We start from the raw sequence: 25774 nt of genomic DNA on the forward strand, positions 1-25774 counted from the left end.
AGGGGCAGGAACACAGCAAGGCAGGCAGCATCAGGAGGGAGAGGAACACAGCAAGGCAGGCAGCAGCAGGATGGAGAGGGACACAGCAAGGCAGGCAGCATCAGGGGGGGCAGGAACACAGCAAGGCAGGCAGCATCAAGAGAGAGGGGAACACAGCAAGGCAGGCAGCAGCAGGATGGAGAGGGACACAGCAAGGCAGGCAGCATCAGGAGGGAGAGGGACACAGCAAGGCAGGCAGCATCAGGAGGGAGAGGAACACAGCAAGGCAGGCAGCATCAGGAGGGAGAGGAACACAGCAAGGCAGGCAGCGTCAGGAGGGTGAGGGACACAGCAAGGAATGCAGCATCAGGAGGGAGATGGACATGACAAGGCAGGCAGCATCAGGGGAGAGAGGGACAGAGCAAGGCAGGCAGTATCAGGAGGGAGAGGGACACAGCAAGGCAGGCAGCATCAGGAGGGAGAGGGACACAGCAAGGCAGGCAGCATCAGGAGGGAGAGGGACACAGCAAGACAGGCAGCATCAGGAGGGAGAGGGACACAGCAAGGCAGGCAGCATCAGGAGGGAGAGGGACACAGCAAGGCAGGCAGCATCAGGAGGGAGAGGGACACAGCAAGGCAGGCAGCATCAGGAGGCTGGGGGAACATAGCAAGGCAGGCAGCATCAGGAGGGAGGGGAACACAGCAAGGCAGGCAGCATCAGGAGGGAGAGGGATACAGCAAGGCAGGCAGCATCAGGAGGGAGAGGAACACAGCAAGGCAGGCAGCATCAGGAGGCTGGGGGAACATAGCAAGGCAGGCAGCATCAGGAGGGAGCGGAACACAGCAAGGCAGGCAGCATCAGGAGGGAGAGGGACACAGCAAGGAAGGCAGCATCAGGAGGGAGAGGGACACAGCAAGGCAGACAGCATCAAGAGGGAGAGGGACACAGCAAGGCAGGCAGCATCAAGAGGGAGAGGGACACAGCAAGGCAGGCAGCATCAAGAGGGAGACGGACACAGCAAGGCAGGCAGCATCAAGAGGGAGAGGGACACAGCAAGGCAGGCAGCATCAAGAGGGAGAGGGACACAGCAAGGCAGGCAGCATCAAGAGGGAGAGGGACACAGCAAGGCAGGCAGCATCAGGAGGGAGAGGGACACAGCAAGGCAGGCAGCATCAAGAGGGAGAGGGACACAGCAAGGCAGGCAGCACCAGGAGGGAGAGGGACACAGCAAGGCAGGCAGAGTCAGGAGGGAGAGGGACACAGCAAGGCAGGCAGCATCATGAGGGAGAGGAACACAGCAAGGCAGGCAGCACCAGGAGGGAGAGGAACACAGCAAGGCAGGCAGCACCAGGAGGGAGAGGGACACAGCAAGGCAGGCAGAGTCAGGAGGGAGAGGGACACAGCAAGGCAGGCAGCATCATGAGGGAGAGGAACACAGCAAGGCAGGCAGCACCAGGAGGGAGAGGGACACAGCAAGGCAGGCAGCATCATGAGGGAGAGGGACACAGCAAGGCAGGCAGAGTCAGGAGGGAGAGGGACACAGCAAGGCAGGCAGCATCAGGAGGGAGAGGGACACAGCAAGGCAGGCAGAGTCAGGAGGGAGAGGGACACAGCAAGGCAGGCAGCATCAGGAGGGAGAGGGACACAGCAAGGCAGGCAGAGTCAGGAGGGAGAGGGACACAGCAAGGCAGGCAGAGTCAGGAGGGAGAGGGACACAGCAAGGCAGGCAGCATCAGGAGGGAGAGGGACACAGCAAGGCAGGCAGAGTCAGGAGGGAGAGGGACACAGCAAGGCAGGCAGAGTCAGGAGGGAGAGGGACACAGCAAGGCAGGCAGAGTCAGGAGGGAGAGGGACACAGCAAGGCAGGCAGCATCAGGAGGGAGAGGGACAGAGCAAGGCAGGCAGTATCAGGAGGGAGAGGGACACAGCAAGGCAGGCAGCATCAGGAGGGAGAGGGACACAGCAAGGCAGGCAGCATCAGGAGGGAGAGGGACACAGCAAGGCAGGCAGCATCAGGAGGGAGAGGGACACAGCAAGGCAGGCAGCATCAGGAGGGAGAGGGACACAGCAAGGCAGGCAGAGTCAGGAGGGAGAGGGACACAGCAAGGCAGGCAGAGTCAGGAGGGAGAGGGACACAGCAAGGCAGGCAGCATCAGGAGGGAGAGGGACAGAGCAAGGCAGGCAGTATCAGGAGGGAGAGGGACACAGCAAGGCAGGCAGCATCATGAGGGAGAGGAACACAGCAAGGCAGGCACTATCACGAGGGAGGGGAACACAGCAAGACAGGCAGCATTAGGAGGGAGGCGAACACAGCAAGGCAGGCAGCATTCGGAGGGAGAGGAACACAGCAAGGCAGGCAGCATCAGGAAGGAGAGGGACACAGCAAGGCAGGCAGCACCAGGAGGGAGAGGGACACAGCAAGGCAGGCAGCATCAGGAGGGAGAGGGACACAGCAAGGCAGGCAGTATCAGGAGGGAGAGGGACACAGCAAGGCAGGCAGTATCAGGAGGGAGAGGGACACAGCAAGGCAGGCAGCATCATGAGGGAGAGGAACACAGCAAGGCAGGCAGTATCAGGAGGGAGAGGGACACAGCAAGGCAGGCAGTATCAGGAGGGAGAGGGACACAGCAAGGCAGGCAGTATCAGGAGGGAGAGGGACACAGCAAGGCAGGCAGCATCAGGAGGGAGAGGGACACAGCAAGGCAGGCAGTATCAGGAGGGAGAGGGACACAGCAAGGCAGGCAGTATCAGGAGGGAGAGGGACACAGCAAGGCAGGCAGCATCATGAGGGAGAGGAACACAGCAAGACAGGCAGCATCATGAGGGAGAGGAACACAGCAAGGCAGGCAGCATCAGGAGGGAGAGGAACACAGCAAGGCAGGCACTATCACGAGGGAGGGGAACACAGCAAGACAGGCAGCATTAGGAGGGAGGCGAACACAGCAAGGCAGGCAGCATTCGGAGGGAGAGGAACACAGCAAGGCAGGCAGCATCAGGAAGGAGAGGGACACAGCAAGGCAGGCAGCACCAGGAGGGAGAGGGACACAGCAAGGCAGGCAGTATCAGGAGGGAGAGGGATACAGCAAGGCAGGCAGCATCATGAGGGAGAGGGACACAGCAAGGCAGGCAGCATCAGGAGGGAGAGGGACACAGCAAGGCAGGCAGCATCAGGAGGGAGAGGGACACAGCAAGGCAGGCAGCGTCAGGAGGGAGAGGGACACAGCAAGGCAGGCAGCATCAGGAGGGAGAGGAACAGAGCAAGACAGGCAGCATCAGGAGGGAGAGGGACACAGCAAGGCAGGCAGCATCAGGAGGGAGAGGGGCACAGCAAGGCAGGCAGCATCAGGACGGAGAGGGACACGCAAGGAAGGCAGCATCAGAAGGCTGGGGGAACACAGCAAGGCAGACAGCAGCAGGAGGGAGAGGGACAGAGCAAGGCAGGCAGTATCAGGAGGGAGAGGGACACAGCAAGGCAGGCAGCATCAGGAGGGAGAGGGACAGAGCAAGGCAGGCAGTATCAGGAGGGAGAGGGACACAGCAAGGCAGGCAGCATCAGGAGGGAGAGGGACAGAGCAAGGCAGGCAGTATCAGGAGGGAGAGGGACAGAGCAAGGCAGGCAGTATCAGGAGAGAGAGGGACACAGCAAGGCAGGCAGCATCAGGAGGGAGAGGGACAGAGCAAGGCAGGCAGTATCAGGAGGGAGAGGGACACAGCAAGGCAGGCAGCATCAGGAGGGAGAGGGACACAGCAAGGCAGGCAGCATCAGGAGGGAGAGGAACACAGCAAGGCAGGCACTATCACGAGGGAGGGGAACACAGCAAGACAGGCAGCATCAGGAAGGAGAGGGACACAGCAAGGCAGGCAGCACCAGGAGGGAGAGGGACACAGCAAGGCAGGCAGCAGCAGGATGGAGACGGACACAGCAAGGCAGGCAGTATCAGGAGGGAGAGGGACACAGCAAGGCAGGCAGCATCAGGAGGGAGAGGGACACAGCAAGGCAGGCAGCATCAGGAGGGAGAGGGACACAGCAAGGCAGACAGCATCAGGAGGGAGAGGGACACAGCAAGGCAGGCAGCATCAGGAGGGAGAGGAACACAGCAAGGCAGGCAGCATCAGGAGGGAGAGGGACACAGCAAGGCAGGCAGCATCAGGAGGGAGCGGAACACAGCAAGGCAGGCAGCAGCAGGATGGAGACGGACACAGCAAGGCAGGCAGTATCAGGAGGGAGAGGGACACAGCAAGGCAGGCAGCATCAGGAGGGACAGGGACACAGCAAGGCAGGCAGCATCAGGAGGCTGGGGGAACATAGCAAGGCAGGCAGCATCAGGAGGGAGAGGGACAGAGCAACGCAGGCAGCATCAGGAGGGAGCGGAACACAGCAAGGCAGGCAGCATCAGGAGGGAGAGGGACACAGCAAGGCAGGCAGTATCGAGAGGGAGGGGAACACAGCAAGGCAGGCAGCAGCAGGATGGAGAGGGACACAGCAAGGCAGGCAGCATCGAGAGGGAGGGGAACACAGCAAGGCAGGCAGCAGCAGGATGGAGAGGGACACAGCAAGGCAGGCAGCATCAGGAGGGAGAGGGACACAGCAAGGCAGGCAGCATCAGGAGGGAGAGGAACACAGCAAGGCAGGCAGCATCAGGAGGCAGAGGGACACAGCAAGGCAGGCAGCATCAGGAGGGAGAGGAACACAGCAAGGCAGGCAGCATCAGGAGGGAGAGGGACACAGCAAGGCAGGCAGCATCAGGAGGGAGCGGAACACAGCAAGGCAGGCAGCATCGAGAGGGAGCGGAACACAGCAAGGAAGGCAGCATCAGGAGGGAGAGGGACACAGCAAGGAAGGCAGCATCAGGCGGCTGGGGGAACATAGCAAGGCAGGCAGCATCAGGAGGGAGGGGAACACAGCAAGGCAGGCAGCATCAGGAAGGAGAGGGCCGCAGCAAGGCAGGCAGCATCAGGAGGGAGAGGAACACAGCAAGGCAGGCAGCAGCAGGATGGAGAGGGACACAGCAAGGCAGGCAGCATCAGGAGGGGCAGGAACACAGCAAGGCAGGCAGCATCAGGAGGGAGAGGAACACAGCAAGGCAGGCAGCAGCAGGATGGAGAGGGACACAGCAAGGCAGGCAGCATCAGGGGGGGCAGGAACACAGCAAGGCAGGCAGCATCAAGAGAGAGGGGAACACAGCAAGGCAGGCAGCAGCAGGATGGAGAGGGACACAGCAAGGCAGGCAGCATCAGGAGGGAGAGGGACACAGCAAGGCAGGCAGCATCAGGAGGGAGAGGAACACAGCAAGGCAGGCAGCATCAGGAGGGAGAGGAACACAGCAAGGCAGGCAGCGTCAGGAGGGTGAGGGACACAGCAAGGAATGCAGCATCAGGAGGGAGATGGACATGGCAAGGCAGGCAGCATCAGGGGAGAGAGGGACAGAGCAAGGCAGGCAGTATCAGGAGGGAGAGGGACACAGCAAGGCAGGCAGCATCAGGAGGGAGAGGGACACAGCAAGGCAGGCAGCATCAGGAGGGAGAGGGACACAGCAAGACAGGCAGCATCAGGAGGGAGAGGGACACAGCAAGGCAGGCAGCATCAGGAGGGAGAGGGACACAGCAAGGCAGGCAGCATCAGGAGGGAGAGGGACACAGCAAGGCAGGCAGCATCAGGAGGCTGGGGGAACATAGCAAGGCAGGCAGCATCAGGAGGGAGGGGAACACAGCAAGGCAGGCAGCATCAGGAGGGAGAGGGATACAGCAAGGCAGGCAGCATCAGGAGGGAGAGGAACACAGCAAGGCAGACAGCATCAAGAGGGAGAGGGACACAGCAAGGCAGGCAGCATCAAGAGGGAGAGGGACAGAGCAAGGCAGGCAGCATCAAGAGGGAGAGGGACACAGCAAGGCAGGCAGCATCAAGAGGGAGAGGGACACAGCAAGGCAGGCAGCATCAAGAGGGAGACGGACACAGCAAGGCAGGCAGCATCAAGAGGGAGAGGGACACAGCAAGGCAGGCAGCATCAAGAGGGAGAGGGACACAGCAAGGCAGGCAGCATCAGGAGGGAGAGGGACACAGCAAGGCAGGCAGTATCAAGAGGGAGAGGGACACAGCAAGGCAGGCAGCATCGAGAGGGAGGGGAACACAGCAAGGCAGGCAGCATCAGGAGGGAGAGGAACACAGCAAGGCAGGCAGCATCAGGAGGGAGAGGAACACAGCAAGGCAGGCAGCATCAGGAGGCTGGGGGAACATAGCAAGGCAGGCAGCATCAGGAGGGAGGGGAACACAGCAAGGCAGGCAGCATCAGGAGGGAGAGGGACACAGCAAGGCAGGCAGCATCAGGAGGGAGAGGGACACAGCAAGGCAGGCAGCAACAGGAGGGAGAGGGACACAGCAAGGTAGGCAGCATCGAGAGGGAGGGGAACACAGCAAGGCAGGCAGCATCAGGAGGGAGAGGAACACAGCAAGGCAGGCAGCACCAGGAGGGAGAGGAACACAGCAAGGCAGGCAGAGTCAGGAGGGAGAGGGACACAGCAAGGCAGGCAGCATCATGAGGGAGAGGAACACAGCAAGGCAGGCAGCACCAGGAGGGAGAGGAACACAGCAAGGCAGGCAGCACCAGGAGGGAGAGGGACACAGCAAGGCAGGCAGAGTCAGGAGGGAGAGGGACACAGCAAGGCAGGCAGCATCAGGAGGGAGAGGGACACAGCAAGGCAGGCAGAGTCAGGAGGGAGAGGGACACAGCAAGGCAGGCAGAGTCAGGAGGGAGAGGGACACAGCAAGGCAGGCAGCATCAGGAGGGAGAGGGACACAGCAAGGCAGGCAGCATCAGGAGGGAGAGGGACACAGCAAGGCAGGCAGCATCAGGAGGGAGAGGGACACAGCAAGGCAGGCAGCATCAGGAGGGAGAGGGACACAGCAAGGCAGGCAGAGTCAGGAGGGAGAGGGACACAGCAAGGCAGGCAGAGTCAGGAGGGAGAGGGACACAGCAAGGCAGGCAGCATCAGGAGGGAGAGGGACAGAGCAAGGCAGGCAGTATCAGGAGGGAGAGGAACACAGCAAGGCAGGCAGCATCATGAGGGAGAGGAACACAGCAAGGCAGGCACTATCACGAGGGAGGGGAACACAGCAAGACAGGCAGCATTAGGAGGGAGGCGAACACAGCAAGGCAGGCAGCATTCGGAGGGAGAGGAACACAGCAAGGCAGGCAGCATCAGGAAGGAGAGGGACACAGCAAGGCAGGCAGCACCAGGAGGGAGAGGGACACAGCAAGGCAGGCAGTATCAGGAGGGAGAGGGATACAGCAAGGCAGGCAGCACCAGGAGGGAGAGGGACACAGCAAGGCAGGCAGCATCATGAGGGAGAGGGACACAGCAAGGCAGGCAGCATCAGGAGGGAGAGGGACACAGCAAGGCAGGCAGCATCAGGAGGGAGAGGGACACAGCAAGGCAGGCAGCATCAGGAGGGAGAGGGACACAGCAAGGCAGGCAGCATCAAGAGGGAGGGGAACACAGCAAGGCAGGCAGTATCAGGAGGGAGAGGGACACAGCAAGGCAGGCAGCATCAGGAGGGAGAGGGACACAGCAAGACAGGCAGCATCAGGAGGGAGAGGGACACAGCAAGGCAGGCAGCATCAGGAGGGAGAGGGACACAGCAAGGCAGGCAGCATCAGGAGGCTGGGGGAACATAGCAAGGCAGGCAGCATCAGGAGGGAGGGGAACACAGCAAGGCAGGCAGCATCAGGAGGCTGGGGGAACATAGCAAGGCAGGCAGCATCAGGAGGGAGAGGGATACAGCAAGGCAGGCAGCATCAGGAGGGAGAGGAACACAGCAAGGCAGGCAGCATCAGGAGGGAGAGGGACACAGCAAGGAAGGCAGCATCAGGAGGCTGGGGGAACACAGCAAGGCAGACAGCAGCAGGATGGAGACGGACACAGCAAGGCAGGCAGCATCAAGAGGGAGAGGGACACAGCAAGGCAGGCAGCATCGAGAGGGAGGGGAACACAGCAAGGCAGGCAGCATCAGGAGGCTGGGGGAACATAGCAAGGCAGGCAGCATCAGGAGGGAGGGGAACACAGCAAGGCAGGCAGCATCAGGAGGGAGAGGGACACAGCAAGGTAGGCAGCATCGAGAGGGAGGTGAACACAGCAAGGCAGGCAGCATCAGGAGGGAGAGGAACACAGCAAGGCAGGCAGCACCAGGAGGGAGAGGAACACAGCAAGGCAGGCAGCACCAGGAGGGAGAGGGACACAGCAAGGCAGGCAGAGTCAGGAGGGAGAGGGACACAGCAAGGCAGGCAGCATCATGAGGGAGAGGAACACAGCAAGGCAGGCAGCATCAGGAGGGAGAGGGACACAGCAAGGCAGGCAGAGTCAGGAGGGAGAGGGACACAGCAAGGCAGGCAGCATCAGGAGGGAGAGGGACACAGCAAGGCAGGCAGAGTCAGGAGGGAGAGGGACACAGCAAGGCAGGCAGAGTCAGGAGGGAGAGGGACACAGCAAGGCAGGCAGAGTCAGGAGGGAGAGGGACACAGCAAGGCAGGCAGCATCAGGAGGGAGAGGAACATAGCAAGGCAGGCAGCATCAGGAGGGAGAGGGACAGAGCAAGGCAGGCAGTATCAGGAGGGAGAGGGACACAGCAAGGCAGGCAGCATCATGAGGGAGAGGAACACAGCAAGGCAGGCACTATCACGAGGGAGGGGAACACAGCAAGACAGGCAGCATTAGGAGGGAGGCGAACACAGCAAGGCAGGCAGCATTCGGAGGGAGAGGAACACAGCAAGGCAGGCAGCATCAGGAAGGAGAGGGACACAGCAAGGCAGGCAGCACCAGGAGGGAGAGGGACACTACAAGGCAGGCAGTATCAGGAGGGAGAGGGATACAGCAAGGCAGGCAGCACCAGGAGGGAGAGGGACACAGCAAGGCAGGCAGCACCAGGAGGGAGAGGGACACAGCAAGGCAGGCAGTATCAGGAGGGAGAGGGACACAGCAAGGCAGGCAGCATCAGGAGGGAGAGGGACACAGCAAGGCAGGCAGCATCAAGAGGGAGGGGAACACAGCAAGGCAGGCAGTATCAGGAGGGAGAGGGACACAGCAAGTCAGGCAGCATCAGGAGGGACAGGAACACAGCAAGGCAGGCAGCATCAGGAAGGAGAGGGACACAGTAAGGCAGGCAGCATCAGGAGGCTGGGGGAACATAGCAAGGCAGGCAGCATCAGGAGGGAGAGGGATACAATAAGGCTGGCAGCATCAGGAGGGAGAGGGACACAGCAAGGCAGGCAGCATCAGGAGGGACAGGAACACAGCAAGGCAGGCAGCATCAAGAGGGAGGGGAACACAGCAAGGCAGGCAGCATCAGGAGGGAGAGGGACACAGCAAGGCAGGCAGCATCAGGAGGGAGAGGAACACAGCAAGGCAGGCAGCATCATGAGGGAGGGGAACACAGCAAGGCAGGCAGCATCAGGAGGGAGAGGGACACAGTAAGGCAGGCAGCATCAGGAAGGAGAGGGACACAGCAAGGCAGGCAGCATCAGGAGGGAGAGGGACACAGCAAGGCAGGCAGTATCAGGAGGGAGAGGGACACAGCAAGGCAGGCAGCATTCGGAGGGAGAGGAACACAGCAAGGCAGGCAGCATCAGGAAGGAGAGGGACACAGCAAGGCAGGCAGCATCAGGAAGGAGAGGGACACAGTAAGGCAGGCAGCATCAGGAGGCTGGGGGAACATAGCAAGGCAGGCAGCATCAGGAGGGAGAGGGACACAGTAAGGCAGGCAGCATCAGGAAGGAGAGGGACACAGCAAGGCAGGCAGCACCAGGAGGGAGAGGGACAGAGCAAGGCAGGCAGTATCAGGAGGGAGAGGGACACAGCAAGGCAGGCAGCATCATGAGGGAGAGGAACACAGCAAGGCAGGCAGCATCAGGAGGGAGAGGAACACAGCAAGGCAGGCAGTATCAGGAGGGAGAGGGACACAGCAAGGCAGGCAGCATCATGAGGGAGAGGAACACAGCAAGGCAGGCAGCATCAGGAGGGAGAGGAACACAGCAAGGCAGGCACTATCACGAGGGAGGGGAACACAGCAAGGCAGGCAGCATCAGGAGGGAGAGGGACACAGCAAGGCAGGCAGCATCATGCGGGAGAGGAACACAGCAAGGCAGGCAGCATCAGGAAGGAGAGGGACACAGCAAGGCAGGCAGCATCAGGAGGGAGAGGGACACAGCAAGGCAGGCAGCAACAGGAGGGAGAGGGACACAGCAAGGCAGGCAGCATCAGGAGGGAGAGGGACACAGCAAGGCAGGCAGCATCAGGAAGGAGAGGGACACAGCAAGGCAGGCAGCATCAGGAGGGAGAGGGACACAGCAAGGCAGGCAGCATTAGGAGGGAGGTGAACACAGCAAGGCAGGCAGCATTCGGAGGGAGGTGAACACAGCAAGGCAGGCAGCATTCGGAGGGAGAGGAACACAGCAAGGCAGGCAGCATCAGGAAGGAGAGGGACACAGCAAGGCAGGCAGCATCAGGAGGGAGAGGGACACAGCAAGGCAGGCAGCAACAGGAGGGAGAGGGACACAGCAAGGCAGGCAGCATCAGGAAGGAGAGGGACACAGCAAGGCAGGCAGCATCAGGAGGGAGAGGGACACAGCAAGGCAGGCAGCATTAGGAGGGAGGTGAACACAGCAAGGCAGGCAGCATTCGGAGGGAGGTGAACACAGCAAGGCAGGCAGCATTCGGAGGGAGAGGAACACAGCAAGGCAGGCAGCATCAGGAAGGAGAGGGACACAGCAAGGCAGGCAGCATCAGGAGGGAGAGGGACACAGCAAGGCAGGCAGCAACAGGAGGGAGAGGGACACAGCAAGGCAGGCAGCATCAGGAGGGAGAGGGACACAGCAAGGCAGGCAGTATCAGGAGGGAGAGGGACACAGCAAGGCAGTCAGCATCAGGAGGGAGAGGGACACAGCAAGGCAGGCAGCATCAGGAGGGAGAGGGACACAGCAAGGCAGGCAGTATCAGGAGGGAGAGGGACACAGCAAGGCAGTCAGCATCAGGAGGGAGAGGGACACAGCAAGGTAGGCAGCATCAGGAAGGAGAGGAACACAGCAAGGCAGGCAGCATCAGGAGGGAGAGGGACACAGCAAGGCAGGCACTATCACGAGGGAGGGGAACACAGCAAGGCAGGCAGCATCAGGAGGGAGAGGGACACAGCAAGGCAGGCAGCATCATGAGGGAGAGGAACACAGCAAGGCAGGCAGCATCAGGAGGGAGAGGGACACAGCAAGGCAGGCAGCATCAGGAGGGAGAGGAACACAGCAAGGCAGGCAACATTAGGAGGGAGGTGAACACAGCAAGGCAGGCAGCATTCGGAGGGAGAGGAACACAGCAAGGCAGGCAGCATTCGGAGGGAGAGGAACACAGCAAGGCAGGCAGCATCAGGAAGGAGAGGGACACAGCAAGGCAGGCAGCATCAGGAGGGAGAGGAACACAGCAATGCAGGCAGCATCAGGAGGGAGAGGAACACAGCAAGGCAGGCACTATCACGAGGGAGGGGAACACAGCAAGGCAGGCAACATTAGGACGGAGGTGAACACAGCAAGGCAGGCAGCATCATGAGGGAGAGGAACACAGCAAGGCAGGCAGCATCAGGAGGGAGAGGAACACAGCAAGGCAGGCACTATCACGAGGGAGGGGAACACAGCAAGGCAGGCAACATTAGGAGGGAGGTGAACACAGCAAGGCAGGCAGCATTCGGAGGGAGAGGAACACAGCAAGGCAGGCAGCATCAGGAAGGAGAGGGACACAGCAAGGCAGGCAGCATCAGGAGGGAGAGGGACACAGCAAGGCAGGCAGCAACAGGAGGGAGAGGGACACAGCATGGTAGGCAGCATCAGGAAGGAGAGGGACACAGCAAGGCAGGCAACATTAGGAGGGAGGTGAACACAGCAAGGCAGGCAGCATTCGGAGGGAGAGGAACACAGCAAGGCAGGCAGCATCAGGAAGGAGAGGGACACAGCAAGGCAGGCAGCATCAGGAGGGAGAGGAACACAGCAAGGCAGGCAGCATCATGAGGGAGAGGAACACAGCAAGGCAGGCAGCATCAGGAGGGAGAGGAACACAGCAAGGCAGGCAGCATCAGGAGGGAGAGGGACACAGCAAGGCAGGCAGCAACAGGAGGGAGAGGGACACAGCAAGGCAGGCAGCATCAAAAGGGAGAGGGACACAGCAAGGCAGGCAGCATCACGAGGGAGAGGGACACAACAAGGCAGGCAGCATCAGGTGGGTGAGGGACACAGCAAGGCAGGCAGCATCAAGAGGGAGAGGGACACAGCAAGGCAGGCAGCATCAAGAGGGAGAGGGACACAACAAGGCAGGCAGCATCAGGTGGGTGAGGGACACAGCAAGGCAGGCAGCATCAAGAGGGAGAGGAACACAGCAAGGCAGGCAGCATTAGGAGGGAGAGGAACACAGCAAGGCAGGCAGCATCAGGAGGGAGAGGAACACAGCAAGGCAGGCAGCATCCGGAGGGAGAGGAACACAGCAAGGCAAGCAGCATCTGGAGGGAGAGGGACACAGCAAGGCAGGCAGCATCAGGAGGGAGAGGAACACAGCAAGGCAGGCAGCATCCGGAGGGAGAGGAACACAGGAAGGCAGGCAGCATTAGGAGGGAGAGGAACACAGCAAGGCAGGCAGCATCCGGAGGGAGAGGAACACAGCAAGGCAGGCAGCATTAGGAGGGAGAGGAACACAGCAAGGCAGGCAGCATCAGGAGGGAGAGGAACACAGCAAGGCAGGCAGCATCAGGAGGGAGAGGAACACCCCAAGGCAGGCAGCATCAGGAGGGAGAGGGACACAGCAAGGCAGGCAGCATCAGGAGGGAGAGGGACACAGCAAGGCAGGCAGCATCAGGAGGGAGAGGAACACAGCAAGGCAGGCAGCATCAGGAGGGAGAGGAACACAGCAAGGCAAGCAGCATCAGGAGGGAGAGGAACACAGCAAGGCAGGCGGCGTCAGTAGGGTGAGGGACACAGCAAGGAATGTAGCATCAGGAGGGAGATGGACAGAGCAAGGCAGGCAGCATCAGGAGGGAGAGGGACACAGCAAGGCAGGCAGCATCACGATGGAGGGGAACACTGCAAGGCAGGCAGCATGAGGTCGGTGAGGGACTCAGCAAGGCAGGCAGCATCAAGAGGGAGAGGGACACAACAAGACAGGCAGCATCAAGAGGGAGAGGGACACAGCAAGGCAGGCAGCATCAGGTGGGTGAGGGACACAGCAAGGCAGGCAGCATCAAGAGGGAGAGGGACACAACAAGACAGGCAGCATCAAGAGGGAGAGGGACACAGCAAGGCAGGCAGCATCAGGTGGGTGAGGGACACAGCAAGGCAGGCAGCATCAAGAGGGAGAGGAACACAGCAAGGCAGGTAGCATCAGGTGAGTCAGGGACACAGCAAGGCAGGCAGCATCAGGACGGAGGGGAACACTGCAAGGCAGGCAGCTTCAGGAGGGAGAGGGCCACAGCAAGGCAGGCAGCATCAGGAGGCTGGGGGAACACATCAACGCAGTCAGCATCAGTAGGGAGAGGAACACAGCAAGGCAGGCAGCATCAGGAGGGAGAGGGACACAGTAAGGCTGGCAGCATCAGGAGGGAGAGGAACACAGCAAGGCAGGTACCATCATGAGGGAGGGGAACACAGCATGGCTGGCAGCATCAGGAGGGAGAGGAACACAGCAAGGCAGGCAGCATCAAGAGGGAGGGGAACACAGCAAGGCAGGCAGCATCAGGAGGGAGAGGTACACACCAAGGCAGGCAGCATCAGGAGGGAGAGGAACACAGCAAGGCAGGCAGCATCAGGACGGAGAGGGACACAGCAAGGCAGGCAGCATCAGGAGGGAGAGGGACACAGCAAGGCAGGCAGCATCAGGAGGGAGAGGGACACAGCAAGGCAGGCAGCATCAGGACGGAGAGGGACACAGCAAGGCAGGCAGCATCAGGAGGGAGAGGGACACAGCAAGGCAGGCAGCATCAGGAGGGAGAGGGACACAGCAAGGCAGGCAGCATCAGGAGGGAGAGGTACACAGCAAGGCAGGCAGCATCAGGAGGGAGAGGGCCACAGCAAGGCAGGCAGCATCAGGAGGGAGAGGGAACACAGCAAGGCAGGCAGCATCAGGGGGGAGAGGAACACAGCAAGGCAGGCAGCATCAGGAGGGAGAGGGACACAGCAAGGCAGGCAGCATCAGGAGGGAGGGGAACACAGCAAGGCAGGCAGCATCAGGACGGAGAGGGAAGGCAACATGTCGGGTGATTCCTGAGAAAGGGTTACACTGGAACCGTTGCCTTCTCCTCCTCTTGATGCTGTAATTGTACCCGCCTTCAGCACTTCCTCTGACAGCTCCTTTCATGCACGTACCACCCTGTGCATGAAAAAGTTGCCGCTTAGGTCTCTTTTATATCTTTCCCCTCTCAGTCTAAATCTATGTCCTATCATTCTGGAGTCCCCTACCTCAGGGAAGAGACTCTATTTATCCTATCCATGCCCCTCATGATTTTATAAACCTCTATAAGGTCACCCCTCAGCCTCTGATGTGCCAGTGAAAACAGCCCCAGCCAGTGCAGCCTCTCCCTGAAGCTCAAATCCTCCAACCCCTGGCAACATCCTTGTAAATCTTTTCTGAACCCTTCCACGTTTCACAACATCCTTCCGATAAGAGGGCGACAAGAATTGCACACAATGTTCCAAAGGTGGCCTTGGAAATCTCTTCTGCATCTCTCAATCTTAATAATATTCTTCCTATACAAGGCCTACCGGAATTGATACCTGGAATGAGTGGGTTGTTTTATGAGGAGATGGTAGACTTTAACAGAGTTAAGAAAAAATGAGTGGAGACTTGAAGTGTATAAGGTCCTGAATGGTCCTGACATGGTGGATATGGATGTATCTTCATGTGGGTCAGTCAAGAACCAGATGGGGGGGCTACTGGATATGACATCACCAACCCAAAGAAACCCAAACATATAAATAGAAAGCAGGAATTTTCAGCATTGCTTCGCCTGAGGCCCACTGATGTTACCTAGTATGGTGACGAAACGTCTGGAAATGAACCTTCCAGCTCAGCAGGCAAACCTACATCCAAAACCTCAACCTGAGCTACAAATCTTCTCAAAACTCGCTAGGGGGGTTTACTGTGTCGAAATTTGGGATCACCCTTATCGGACAGAGATAAGGAACCTCGTTGCGCCACAGGAGGGTTGGAACTCTCTGCCTCGGGGTGGGGGGGTGGGGGGTCACTGAATATTTTTACGGAAGGAGGAGGACAGAAGGACATTATTATTTAAATAGAAAAATACTGCAGAAAGCTGCAACACAAAGGGGGGACTTTGTGCACGAAACACAGAAAGCTAGCATACAGCAGGTAATCAGGGAGGGGTCATGGAGTGTCGACTCTTATTTCCGGGGGTTAGTGTATAAGAGCCAGGAAGTCTTACTGTGACTGTACATAGCGCTGGGGAGACCACATCTGGAGTACAGTTCTGGTCACCGCATTATAAGAAGGATGTGGAAGCTTTGGAAAGGGTGCAGAGGAGATTTACTAGGATGTTGCCTGGTATGGAAGGAATGTCTTACGAGGAAAGGCTGAGGGCCTTGAGGCTGTTCTCATTAGAGAGAAGAAGGTTGAGAGGTGACTTAATAGAGACAAACAAGATAATCAGAGGGTTAGATAGGGTGGACAGGGAGAGCCTTTTTCCAAGTATGGGGACGGCAAACACGAGGGGACACAACTTTAAAGTGAGGGGAGATAGGTGTAAGACAGATGTCAGAGGTAGTTTCTTTACTCAGAGAGTAGTAAGGGTATGGAATGCTTTGCCTGCAACGGTAGTAGATTCGCCAAGTTTAAGTGCATTTAAGTCGTCATTGGACAGGCAAATGGACGTACATGGAATAGTGTAGGTGGGATGTGCTTCAGATTAGTATGACAGGGCAGCGCAACATCGAGGGCCGAAGGGCCTGTACTGCTCTATGTACTGTGTGCAGTCTTAGATTAGATTCCCTACAATGTGGAAACAGGCCCTTCGGCCCAATACGTCCACACCGACCCTCCGAAGAGTAACCCACCCAGACCCATTCCCCTACCCTATATTTACCCCTGACTAACACACCTAACACTCTGGGCAATTTAGCATGGCCAATTCACCTAGTCTGCACATCTTTGGACTGTGGGAGGAAACCCACGCAGACACTGGGAGAATGTGCAAACTCCATCCAGACAGTCGCCTGAGAGTGGAATCGAACCCGGGTCCCTGGCGCTGTGAGGTGCAGTGCTGACCACTGAGCCACCCTGCCCCGATTTAGGGAAAGCAATAATTTCATTGGAGACAGTTCAGAGAAGGTTCACTAGGATGATCCCTGGGATGGAGGGATTGTCTTATGAGTAAAGGTTAAACAGGTCGGGACTCTACTCCCTGGAGATCACATTAACATTAAGGGTCTTGACAGGGTCAATGCTGAGAGGATGTTACCCCTCATGGGAGAGTCTAGGGTCAGAGGGCACAGTCTCAGAATTAAAGAGGGGCAAATTTCGATTAGATTAGATTCCCTACAGTGTGGAAACAGGCCCTTCGGCCCAACCAGTCCACACCGACCCTCCGAATAGTAACCCATCCAGACCCACCTTCCCTCTGACTAATTGACCAATTCACCTGACCTGCACATCTTTGGACTGTGGGAGGAAACCCACGCAGACACGGGGAGAATGTGCAAACTCCACACAGACAGTCACCCCAGGCTGGAATCGGACCCGGGACCCTGGTGCTGTGAGGCAGCAGTGCTAACCACTGAGCCACCGTGCCGCCCCATAACTGAGGTGAGAAAGAACTTCTTCCCTCAGAAGGTTTGGAACTCCTTACCCCAGAGAGCTGTGGGGGCAGAGTCCTTGTGTATATTTAAAGCTGAGATCGATCAATTCTTGAACAGTCGGGGAATCAAGGGTTATGGGGAAAGGGTAGGAAAGTGGACGTGAGGAATGTTGGATCAGCCGCGATCCTATCACATGGTGGAGCAGGCTCGAGGGGCTGAAAGGCCTCCTCCTGTTCCTTTCTCTTATGGTCTTAGGTAGACAGACTGTTGCTAGGCAGGGCAATGGAGGGTTACCGGGGATAGTTGGGAATGTGGAAGCCGGAACACAAAAAGATCAGCCACGATCTTATTGAACAGCGGAGTGTCTTCGAGGGGCTGAATGGCCTACTGTTGCTCTGGTGTTGTGTGGCTCAGTAGGTCAGGAAGGTGTCTGATTAGATTAGATTAGATTACTTACAGTGTGGAAACAGGCCCTTCGGCCCAACAAGTCCATACTGACCCGCCGAAGCGTAACCCACCCAGACCCATTCCCGTACATTTACCCCTTTACCTAACACTACAGGCAATTTAGCATGGCCAATTCACCTGACGTGCACATCTTTGGACTGTGGGAGGAAACCGGAGCACCCGGAGGAAACCCACGCAGACACAGGGAGAATGTGCAAACTCCACACAGTCAGTCGCCTGAGTCGGGAATTGAACCCGGGTCTCTGGCGCTGTGAGGCAGCAGTGCTAACCACTGTGCCACCGTGCCATCTGACGTGTTAAGGATTTTATGGAATTGCGGCGTTGGGATTTGTCCCCCTACTGGAGATTCTCCAGAAAGGCAACGTCCGACCTGCACCCATCACCCATTCGGAATGACTCTAGTCGGCCTAATGTAACTGTGACTGTACATAGCGCTGGGGAGACCACATCTGGAGTACAGTTCTGGTCACCGCATTATAAGAAGGATGTGGAAGCTTTGGAAAGGGTGCAGAGGAGATTTACTAGGATATTGCCTGGTATGGAAGGAATGTCTTACGAGGAAAGGCTGAGGGCTTTGAGGCTGTTCTCGTTAGAGAGAAGAAGGTTGAGAGGTGACTTAATAGAGACATATAAGATAATCAGAGGGTTAGATAGGGTGGACAGGGAGAGCATTTGGAATGACTCTAGTCGGCCTATTGTTGCGACTTTTTCCCTTTGTTGTTAGCATCTCCCTCACCACCGCCCAGTTCCTCTCGAGGGGTAAACCATGTGGGAGCAGAGTGGGGAAGGGTGCAGAGCATCAACCAATAAAAGGAAAGGGTGTCAGATTATCAAGTAGTTATAAATGTTTATTTAAGGCCAAGTACTCCTCCCCACTCACCCCAATCCATTGTTCTGGTCTCGGCCTGTTTTGTTATTGAGGCCTTGTTTAAATTGAGCCTTTAGCCCAGGAACAACAACAAGCAGGAAGACTGACTCCCAGTCACGAGGGGAACTTGGAAAGTCACTTTTAAACCTCGAAGGGAGAGAATGTACATGCATGTGGGCACAGCCTGAGGCCTAGCCCTCACCATTACGCATTATCCAAAATGCTAAGTGACCAGCTGGCTTGCCTTCAATCCCATAAAACCTCTGCCTTGATCTTTCTCCTTGGCTTGATTTTTGACCTCCGGCCACCATGTGTCTAGGATTTATAAAACATTCCCTTACGGGTGAGAAAGAGCTGCAAGCTGTCTCAATCGTTGCCGATGGCAACCGCGCCGACCTAGCTGTGAGCTTTGACGTTGTTCTATTTTTGAGGCCGGGAGGCGGTTCCGAAATGAGGGAGGCAGCTCTGAACCGGACTAACCTGGCCGGGTCACTCGTCTCATAGAATATTGGAATCCCTACAGTGTGGAAACAGGCCATTCAGCCCCACAAGTCCACACTGACCCTCTGAAGAGTATCCCATCCAGATCCATTCCCCCACCCTATTACACTACATTTCCCCTGACTAATGCACTGAGCTTACATATCCCTGGGCACTATGGGCAATTTAGCATGGCAAATCCACCCTAACCTGCATATCCCTGAACACTATGGGTAATTTAGCATGGCCAATCCACCCTAACCTGCACATCCCTGAACACTATGGGCAATTTAGCATGGCCAATCCACCCTAACCTGCACATCCCTGAACACTATGGGCAATTTAGCATGGCCAATCCACCCTAACCTGCACATCCCTGGGCACTATGGGTAATTTAGCATGGCCAATACACCCTAACCTGCACATCCCTGGGCACTATGGGGCAATTTAGCATGGCCAATCCACCCTAACCTGCACATCTTTGGACTGTGGCAGGAAACCGGAGCACCCGGAGGAAACCCACAGACACGGAGAGAATGTGCAAACTCCACACAGACAGTCACCCGAGGCTGGAAATGGCCTCTAAGCAATATTCGGGAGAAGTAACATCCCTCTCCCTCTCTCAAGATATGCAGGTTAGGATGGATTGGCCGTGGGAAATTACTCATAGTGTTCAGGAATGTGTAGGTTAGGTGTGTTAGTCATGGGTAAATGAAAAGTAATAGGAGAATGGGTCTGGGTGGGTTACTCTTGGTTTCCACACTGTAGGGATTCTATGATTCAATGCTATGAAACTGGAGCTGAGGTCACATCACCAGAGCACCTCGGAACTTACTGAACGGGGGAGAGATCTGGACGGGCTGATTGGTGTCCCCGTTCTCCGAAATCCTCTCATCCTAATTGGGGAAACTCTCCTCCTCCCTGGATCCTCGTCAATAGTTATAATCCTGGTCGTCCTGCTATAGGAAGGATGTTATTAAATTTGAGACGGTTCAGAAAGGATGTTACCAGGATCGGAGGGTTTGAGTTTTTTGGGAGAGCCTGGATAGGCTGGGACAGTTTTTCCTGGAGGTCGGAGTCTGAGGGGTGACCAAGATAAGTTTATAAAATCATGAGGGGCATGGATACGGTAAATAACAAGGTCTTTTCCCTGGGGTGGGGGAGTCCAGAACGAGAGGGCATAGGTTTAGGGTGAGAGGGGAAAGATTTAAAAGGGACCTGAGGGGGCAACTTTTTCACGCAGAGGGAATGAGCTGCCAGAGGCTGGTACAATTACAATATTTGAAAGATATTTGGTTAGGTATATGGATAGGAGAGGTTTAGAGGGATATAGGCCAAATGCAGGCAAATGGGAGAAGTTCAGTTTGGGAAACTTGGTCAGCATGGATGAGGTGGGGCAAAGGGTGTATTTCTGTGCTGTATGACTCCATGACTCCATGACTCCCTGACTTTATTTATCTCAATCCCTATTTAATTTCTGTTTAGGGGACCTTACTGACTAAAATGGATCATTGACTGAAGAGGAAAAGTTTTGCACATCAGTGAGGAGAAAGCAGGGAAGTGGGAGGAGATAGGTTAGGATCGAATGGTGGCTCAGTGGCACCAGGGACCTGGGTTCGATCCCACCCTTGGGAGACTATCAGTGTGGAGTTTGCACATTCTCCCCATGTCTGTGTGGGTTTCTTCCGGGTGCCCCGTAGTGTTCAGGGATGTGCAGATTAGGGTGGATTGGCCATGCTAAATTACCCCATAGTGTTCAGGGATGTGTAGGTTAGGGTGGATTGGCCATGCTAAATTACCCCATAGTGTTCAGGGATGTGTAGGTTAGGGTGGATTGGCCATGCTAAATTATCCCATAGTGTTCAGGGATGTGTAGGTTAGGGTGGATTGGCCATGCTAAATTCCCCCATAGTGTTCAGGGATGTGTAGGTTAGGGTGGATTGGCCATGCTAAATTACCCCATAGTGTTCAGGGATGTGTAGGTTAGGGTGGATTGGCCATGCTAAATTACCCCATAGTGTTCAGGGATGTGTAGGTTAGGGTGGATTGGCCATGCTAAATTACCCCATAGTGTTCAGGGATGTATAGGTTAGGGTGGATTGGCCATGCTAAATTACCCCATAGTGTTCAGGGATATGTCGGTTAGGGTGGATTGGCCATGCTAAATTACCCCATAGTGTTCAGGGATGTGTAGGTTAGGGTGGATTGGCCATGCTAAATTACCCCATAGTGTTCAGGGATGTGTAGGTTAGGGTGGATTGGCCATGCTAAATTCCCCCATAGTGTTCAGGGATGTGCAGGTTAGGGTGGATTGGCCATGCTAAATTACCCCATAGTGTTCAGGGATGTGTAGGTTAGGGTGGATTGGCCATGCTAAATTACCGAGGTAAAAACAATGACTGCAGATGCTGGAAACCAGATTCTGGATTAGTGGTGCTGGAAGAGCACAGCAGTTCAGGCAGCATCCGAGGAGCAGCAAAATCGACGATTCGGGCAAAAGCCCTTCATGCTAAATTACCCCATAGTGTTCAGTGATGTGTAGGTTAGGGTGGATTAGCCATGGGAAATGCAGGGTCACAAGGATAGGGTGTGGATGGGATGCTCTTTGGAGGCATAGTGTGTCTCGATGGGTTGAATGGCCAGCTTTCATACTGTAAGGATTCCATGAGTTGATCTGGCAGAGGGTCAGCACAGACAGGATGGTCCAAATGGCCAATCCTCTGCACAGTGTTAAGCTGCAATTCTGACAGGACTACACTTTAAAACACGTTGGCCAGGGAGCACTGTGGGGGAGGATCTCGAGATCACAGCCCCCGTTCGTCTTTCTGTGACAGGTGCTGTATTCCCGAGGGGAAAATGTCGAGGTTTCAAAAAGCTGGCCAGCAATGAGAAGCAATCTGTCCCTTCCCAATCCCCTCCCCTTAATCCCCTCGGCGGACAGCCTGAGGCCAGGCGAGTGACTGTGTACAACCAGGCTTTCAAACCACAGTGTGGTTTGTGGGGAGTCTGTCGCTGGTAACAACTCCCTCATTACAGCCCAAAGTCTCACAACCTGGCGATAAACAGCTACAAACAAGCAACTTCTCCAGCCCACAACAAAGGATCCGCCACCGAGCACGCTGAGCAGAATGCACTATGGAAGAAAGACTTGTGAAAGAGAATAATGAGGGCCAGAAGGGGCTACTCAGGCAACAGGATATAAACAGTTACATCAAATAATCTGAGCCTTCAGCTGCCTCTAAGGTTCAAAAATTAAAATTCACTAAGAACCTTTATTGGTCAGAGTATTGAGTACAGGAGTGGGGAGGTCATGTTGCGGCTGTACAGGACATTGGTTAGGCCACTGTTGGAATATTGCATGCAGTTCTGGTCTCCTTCCTATCGGAAAGATGTTGTGAAACTTGAAAGGGTTCAGAAACGATTCACAAGGATGTTGCCAGGGTTGGAGGGTTTGAGCTATAGGGAGAGGCTGAACAGGCTGGGGCTGTTTTCCCTGGAGCGTCGGAGGCAACTAGGGATGGGGCAATTAATGCCAGGCCCAACCAGTGACACCCACATCACACAAAGCAAATAAATAAAAACCAGTAGTCAAGGGTAAACTTTTTCTCTCACCTCGCCATTTTGCACATCCCCTCAAATCCATGCCCTCTCTTGTTCCTTTTACCAATTGGAACAGTTTCTCCCACCTACCCTTTCCAGCCCGCTCATGGTTTCCAAAACCCCCGACCAAGGCTCCTCTCCAAGGAGAACAGTCCCAATCTATCCTCATCACTTAATTTCCTCATTCCTGGAACCATTCGAGTAAACCACATTTCTACACTCTCTCCAATACCTCCCCATCCTTGTGGATGGGGAGGTATTGTTGTGGAGCCTACAACTGTACACAATACTCCAGCCGAGGTCGAACACATGTCTTATCCTGAGACGGTACTCCTATGTTCTGGATTCTCAAAACCGAAGGACGTGCTCTCCCAGTATCACCCCAGTCAAGCCTCTTCGGAATCTGAATGAAACCACCTGTCACTAAAATCCCAAAGAGTGCAAACCAAATACAGTCAGCCCATCATCGCAGGATGGACCCCCTCATCGGTTACTGAGTCTTATGGTCTTAAAGTCTCACGGACCTTAAGAAATAGGAACAGGAGTGGACCGTTCGGCCTCTTGAGGACAGCATAGACAGGAGCGAAATGTAAACCAGACTTTGAGGAAGAGGGTGTCATACAGTCATAGAGATGTACAGCACAGAAACAAACCCTTCAGTCCAACCCGTCCATGCCAACCAGTAATCCAGTCCCAGCTCTTGGCCCATATCCCTCCAAACCCTTCCTATTCATATACCCATCCAGATGTCTTTTAAATGCTGTAATTGTACCAGCCTCCACCACATCCTCTGGCAGCTCATTCCGTACACGCACCATCCTCTGTGTGAAAAGTTGCCCCTTAGATCCCTTTTATATCTTTCCCCTCTCACCTTAAGCCTATGTCTCTAATTCTGGACTCCCCCATCCCAGGGAAAAGATCTTGTCTATTGACCCTATCCATGCCCCTCATGATTTTATAAACCTCTATAAAGTCACCCCTCAGCCTCCGACACTCCAGGGAAAACAGCCCTAGCCTTTTCAGCCTCTTCCTGTAGCTCAACCCCAGCAACATCCTTTTCTGAATCCTTTAAAGTTTAACAACGTCCTTCCTATAGCCAAACACCTTCCTCACCACCCTGTCTACCTGCGACTATGCACCTGCACCCTATGGTCTCTTTGTTTGGTGACACTCCCCGCTATGTAAATGCAGAGAATGGTATGAACAAGGTTGGCACTACAAGGGTGTGATGAAGTAGGCAGAGGTGGGTACTGCAGATGCTGGAGATTACAGTCAAGATTAGAGTGGTGCTGGGAAAGCACAGCAGGTCAAAGGAGCAGGAAAATCGATGTTTCGGGCAAAAAGCCCGTCATCAGGAATGAGCAACCCTCCTCAGGCTCATTCCTGATGAAGGGCTTTAGCCTGAAATCTTGATTCTCCTGCTCCTCGGATGCTGCCTGACCTGCTGTGCTTTTCCAGCACCACTCTAATTCTGACAAGGGCGTGATGAAGTTACAGGCACAATAACAGCATTTGGATCCAAACGGATGCTTGAATATTTCTGGCACCAATGTATTCAGGAAAGATAAGGAAGGCAAACAAGGAGATGGTTGTAGCAGCCCTGAGTGAAGATAGAGTCGGCACATTCGAATGGGATAAGGTACCTCAGGGTTTGAGAGCAGAATCTATCTGGTCAAAATGAAGGACAAAGCTCTGATACTGCATACTGCACAATAACACCAGTCTTTAGAGCAATCAGGATGAGGTGCCCTCAATTATCCTAATTCAGTTTGGGATTGAAACACAGAAAAGGAAAACGAAGGGAAAGAGTTCCCAAAGTCCTGGCTCTTCTCCTGAAGCTGTCCCCTTGGGTTCAAAGCTACCTCGTCAATGAAGTGTCATCACTTTTGTAATGTTGGAACTATCATACCCTTGGTCTCGCTGTTGGAAGGGAATTGGTTAGCTCAGTTGGCCGATGGAGAGTGACACCAACAGCGCGGGTTCAATTCCCACCACCGGCTGAGGTCACCATGAAGGATTCTCCTTCTCAACCTCTCCCCTCACCCGGGGCGCAGTGACCCTCAGGTTAAACCCACCACTGGTCAGTTCCCTCTTGCTCTCTGTCTCTCTTTCTCTGATGACCTCTGGGGCTATGCTGAAATTACTTAATGTTTCAAAAGAGAGATAAGGAAAAGGCTAAGTTCATTTTGTAAAAATCTCACCGTAGCTCCATTTGCGCTGGTCTGCAAGAAAAAGCAGGATCATGTGACATTAGATTACTTCCCTTGAGGATATTTATAGGGTGGCACGGTAGCTCAGTGGTTAGCCCTGCTGCCTCACAGCGCTACGGACCTGGATTCAATTCCACCCTCAGGTGACTGTCTGCGTGAGGTTTGCAAATTCTCCCCCTGTCTGTGTGGGTTTCCTCCCACAATCCAAAGATGTGCAGGTTAGAGTGGATTGGCCATGCTAAATTGCTAATGATGTGTGGGTTAGCTGTGGGAAATGCAGGGTTATAGGGTCGGGGGGGGGTGGCTTGCTCTTCAGAGTGTTGGTGTAGACTCTATGCTGCAGGGATTCTATACACTCTTGCCTAATCATTGCGCAGAAACACTTTCCTCTGTCTTTTTCCCCTCCATCTGTCTTTATAACACCTACTCTCTCTCTCACACGGATTGGCCGTGCTAAATTGTCCCATGATGTGCAGATTAGGTAGGTTCGTCATGGGAAGTGCAGTGTTACATTTCCCATAGTGTGTGGGGGGGAGGGGGATGACCATAGTATCCAGGGATATGCGGGTCATTCATGGGAAATACAGGGATAAGGTAGGGGGATGGGTTTGGGTGAGATGCTCTTCAGAGAGTCGGTGTGAATTTATTGGGCCAAATGGCCTGTTTCCACACTGTAGGATTATGAGATTAGATTAGATTCCCTACGGTGTGGAAACAGGCACTTCGGCCCAACCAGTCCACACCGACCCTCCGAAGAGTAACCCACCCAGACCCATTTCCCTCTGACTAATTGACCTAACACAATGGAGCAATTTAGCATGGCCAGTTCACCTGATAAGTATATACTGTGTCTCTTTAGACTGAACCGTTGATATGACAGGAAACATGGCAACCAATTTGTGGACAGCAAGCTCCCCCACACAAAGTGAAAGGTTAACAATCTAGAGAACTGGACAAATATTGGTGAGGATACAGGCCTTCTACAAAATGGCACCATGAATCTTTTGTACGCACCAAAGCAGGTAGGTGTGAGCCTCGGTTTGAGGACACCTGGCTCACCTGACAGTACAGAGTGTCTTAAGTACAGCACTGGAGAGAGCAGCTTCGGTTGTCGGGGTCAAGCCCTGACCCCCAGGACCTTGTGACCTGGGAAAGCTGCCCACTGAGCGTGAGCAAGCGAGCAAGTGCCACATCCTCAGACACCTTCTGGGTAACAGCACGGGAAGCAGATTCAAAAGGAATGGGAAAATGCAAATCCTTGCCCTCCACAGGGACCGCAGCAAGTGCGAGATGGTAATCGGGTGTGTCAGAAACATCAGTTAGCTGAAGCAGATTCAATCCCACA

Source organism: Chiloscyllium plagiosum, unplaced genomic scaffold, assembly GCF_037043375.1.
Source record: "Chiloscyllium plagiosum isolate Xiang-an unplaced genomic scaffold, Cpla_swu_hap1 HiC_scaffold_47, whole genome shotgun sequence".
NCBI classification, from domain to species: Eukaryota; Metazoa; Chordata; class Chondrichthyes; order Orectolobiformes; family Hemiscylliidae; genus Chiloscyllium; species Chiloscyllium plagiosum.